Source organism: Nicotiana tomentosiformis, unplaced genomic scaffold (genome assembly GCF_000390325.3).
Source record: "Nicotiana tomentosiformis unplaced genomic scaffold, ASM39032v3 Un00501, whole genome shotgun sequence".
NCBI lineage: Eukaryota > Viridiplantae > Streptophyta > Magnoliopsida > Solanales > Solanaceae > Nicotiana > Nicotiana tomentosiformis.
Window position 1 is genome coordinate 2,000 of NW_027175060.1, and position 4,577 is coordinate 6,576.

At 34.9% G+C, this 4,577-nt stretch overlaps 1 long non-coding RNA gene across 1 annotated transcript; it reads left to right on the plus strand.

Moving 5' to 3' along the window:
• Positions 1-1,019: 1,019 nt before the first annotated feature.
• LOC104087982 (uncharacterized) lies at positions 1,020-4,577 on the plus strand. The gene is made up of 3 exons (XR_011413356.1): positions 1,020-1,218; positions 2,258-2,542; positions 4,490-4,577. It is a non-coding gene; the product is annotated as an uncharacterized lncRNA (long non-coding RNA).

Here is a 4,577-nt window from a genome sequence, read left to right on the forward strand (position 1 = left end):
AATGTAGTTTTATTACGAAACTACGTCGTTTTAATCCGGGTCTTGGCAAGCCAATAATTAGACTGGGTCGGCCGAATTCGGCTAAACAATTGGGTCTGATTTGTGCATAACTCAATTGAAAAATGGCATTAATCCAAACATTTAAACTCCTTAATTAATTAATATTCTAATGCTAAAGTCTATAAACACACACAATAAACCTAAAAATAATGTAATGTAGGAGAAATATAAAGAGCTAAAATTTGATATTTACAGTTGCCCCTATTTGCTCGAGAACACGAAGAGTTTTCGTGCAAAGAAAATGAATGCCATAGCTAATTTTGCTCGTGTGTAACTCCAATGAATGCATTTTTGTTTGAAAAACGTGATCGAACCTTGCTTCCGAGTTTGCCTACATATCCTTGGCTATAAAGTAATCAGGCCAGTGTAGTTCTGAGAAAATTTTGGTAGCTGGGACTACCGGACACTGGATTTAAGATTGTTGTTGTTGTTGTTGTTGTTGTTGTTGTTGTTGTTGTTGTTGTTGTTATTGTTGTCACTTCACTACAAAAAAAGCAGCATTTAGTGACGGAATTTCGCGACAAGAGATATTCCGTAGCTAAATAACGATGAATTAGCGACGAAATTTGTAGTTTGTTGCCAAATAAGCTATAAGATAATTCGTATCAAATATAGTGGCGGATTAGCGAAAAAAACTTATATTCATAGCTAAAATTGGCGCTAAATATTAGTGCCTTTATTTTACCTATAAAAGTAGCGACGAAAGTTGGGCGACAAAAATTATTAAAACTTAGCGACGAATTTAACGTCAAAAAATCCGTCGCAGAATTCATTTTACTTATCAAGGCATTCGAAAGTTATGTGCGATAAAATATTCCGTTGCTAATTTCCTAAAATAAAATTTCATTAACTATTATTAACAATAGAATTTCGGTCCGTCGCTATTTCGTTGCTAAATTTCCCTCCCAAAAATGAAATTACCCTAGGTAAAAGACATTCCAACCATTACGGCACAAACATCTCAATTTCTTCCGTCTTTTCTTCCTCTTTCTTCTCTTCCTCTTCTTCGAAGGCAGAAATGCTTGGTCCTTAATATTTTTCAGTTGACGCCTCGACGGTCCTCAACAAACGCTGAGACCTCAGCAGCGTAGGTCACCATTTTTTTAATCTGGTGGCGGGCTGTTTTCCCGTTTTTGCAAAAGGGTTTTGTTCTCAGAGGTATGGGCTAGCTTTCTTCTGATCCTTGACAAATTAAGTGTTCACATTAAGTGTCAAATCTTTGACAATTTCGTTACTTTTCTTGTATTAAAAAGTGATTTTTTATACTTATCTTACCGTGGTAGGAGGTTATTACTTACCTATCTGAAAAATAGAAGAAAACTTTTGAAATTGCATTTTTTTTACTGCGAAAATCTAAAATTCGAAGTTGTGTGTTTGCAGAATTCTGAAATTCGAAGTCGTGCGTTGATTTTAGGGATTGTATGTCCTTGATAAGGTAAGCTTCTTTGTGATTTCATCTTGTCTTGTTCTTTATTATGGTGTTTTCTTTTCAAAGTTTCTCTATCTTTATTTCAGATTTTCTCTATTCTTTGTTATTGTTTTTTCCCCTCGGTACACTGTTTTTCTTATTAAAGAGAAATGTTGGTAATTTTATATGCTTTCACTGAGCTTAAAATTCTGCAGAAATAGCCATGTCTGCCTGTAATTTTGTGCGCTAGAAATATTTGATGCGCTGGAAAAATTTTGTGCACCAATGTCAAGTACAAGGGTTTTTCCTTGTGTATTCTTGAGTGTTAATGGTCCAATTGATGGCCTTTTTAGTCCATAACTCTCAATATTTCCAAGAATAAACCATGTTAGAATTATTAGAATTTTGTCAACTAGCCAAAGTGTTAATTGATTGTTTCCATGATTATTCCAAGCTCAAATTTTGTGAACTAGAGGTCCACAGTTCCTCTCTAATTTTTGGACCATGTTCTCTAGAATGTTCAAGCTTCTCTGGATTGTTAGTGCTTCCTTTGGTCTATATTGACATCTGACTAGGATGTAGGACCTCACAATCTTCTCCCATGTAGCAATGATTTCTGCAAATCTATAGTGCTGGATGCCTGAGTTCACTACAAACTTATTAAAGAACAAATTCATTTTTTTAATTTGAGATAGTTAAGAAGGATAAAATTTCTGACTTGACTGTCTTGCCCTTATGAGACCAACTATTGTTAGATTTCCCTCCTCAAAATGTATTTCCCTTTCCTAGGAGAACTGCTTTTGAGCTCTTTTGACGTTGGAACATCAATTTCCAGCATGGGAGCGTAGGGCAGCAAAACGATATAGTGATTTTGTTAGTAAACTAAAATCAAATGGGGTGCAACCAGACACTATTCCAAATAATGTGTGAAAAAGTTGGTTTAGACTTTGGAAAGATCCTAAATGTGTTGAAAAGTCAGAAATAAATGCAAATAATCGTTGTGTTGGGAGCGGAGTTGCCACTGGGACTCACACAGGTGGCTCTATCAGTGTTGGGGAGCATCGCAAGAGACTTGTAAGTGGATATAAAATATTTGAAAATCTCATTTAAGTTTGCACTAATTCGAATCTGAAAATCTTATTTAAGTTCGGTAAGTTATGAGTTGTGGATTGTCTCTTGTTCTGTTTTTAATATACTGTGCTTGAAATTATTGTTTGAGAATTTTTTTTCGAAAAATTTGGGTTGTCAATGTGTGCCGAAATTATCGTTAGCAGTTGGATAAAGGGATTTTAGGTGTTGATTTCTTTCTTGCTAGCTGTTGAGATTTCTGTTTACAAGAGTGCCACCTTTCTTGGTGACCTAGCTATAGGCTAATCTATTTTCTTGGATGATAATATCTTATGATCTTTTTTACGCCGTCCATGTCTACTTACTTGACCTATATTCTCTTTTTCTTTTTCATCTATCCAGTTCACTTGCACTTCTTTCCAAAAGCAGAAACTATATTTCTTACTTTGTCACCTTTTCACTTTTATATAAACTTCCATGGTAAACTCTTGTTTAATATATTAGTATCTAATAAAAACATAGTCATTCTACATTTTCTGAAACTGAGCCGTAATTAAGTTAGATAGAGTAGTGAAGGCTCACCTGAGAATTCATGACATAAGCTCACCTGCACCAATCTGTAGTAGAAAACTTTTGCTGATAATTTTGTACTAGTTTCTTGGTGGCTAGAGCATTCGTTCTTGTTAGTAATGCACACTTCATTTCATTTGTGTTGTCGGGTTATGGTGGTTAAGAATTTGGATGATCTTCTTGTTGTGGAACTTGTTAACTGACATTTTTGTAAATTGTTGAATGATTGCATTGTGACTTGATTCCTTGCAAAACCGTGGATTCTGTTGAGATGATTGCATTATGGATTATAATGATTCATGATTTAGGTAGCCTAAGTTCCTTTGGAGTTGGAGAAAGTAGTCTGTATTGGGTTTGCTTAAACTGGTGCTCCAGTTGCATGCTGTCCTTCTTACATTCTCTTTTAGGCTTCATGTCCTTGAGAGTTAGTAATTAAGTTATTTGTAACTTAGCACCTGCTTGGACGAACAACTTAGGCCATAAGTAGCCAGATAATACATATGGTATTAAAGACTGCAAAGAGTGTATTAGTGTGATGCATAGGACTTGTGCTTCAGTACTAGATTGACGTTGTACTGCTGAAAGTGCTGGGATGGTATACTGTTTGGTGCTTGTTATTGTTAGAAAAAATTGGGATGAAATTATTAGTGGGATGCATATGACTTTCTGAAGTGGGATTACTGTAGTCACGGCGAGTAACATTTATGTAACCATTTTTTAAATGAAAATCCTATACTCTTCCTCTTTATACATTCTGAAATTTGCTTCTGCCCATATATAAGTTTCAGGCAAATGTTTCACACTTGTTTAGCTTCATGTGCTAGGCTACCCTTTATAGTAAGTATGCAACATTGGAACTTATTATTTTTATAAGTCTATGGGATGTAATGCTAGGTGAATATGTTGTTCAGTCTTCACATAATCTTTACCTTTTTGAATATGTTATTCTCTGGATTTGTATTGTCTGAAATGATCATTAAGGTTCCCTTTATTGAGGTTCAAAGGTAATACTTACTAGCTTTTTTCTTTCAGCAGTATACTGCTGAAAGTGCTGGGATGGTATACTGTATTGTTATTTTTGAATCTTTACCTTTTTGAATATGTTGTTCTACTGGAATGTGCTTGAGGCAATCTAGTTTGAACTCTCCTTGAGCCACATCTACTTCATATTCTGAATCTAGCTGCAGAATTGAACTAATAAATCAGAATACTACTCTAACTAGTCACAATCTGATTCTGATAAATTAGAATCTAGCTCTGTAGACTAGCATGAGCTATGGGTTTTAAAGGGGTTGGTTTTCTTGGTGTTTCAACAGTATGCATATCAGTTTTGAGCATTTGCTTTTGTTGCTCTATCTTCTTAATTGAATAACTTTTGTATAGGCTGTTAAAAAGGGTCGAGATCCAACACCAAGTGAGTTGTATTTGCACGTCCATACACATGGTAATAATGAAAAATCTTTTGTTGCTG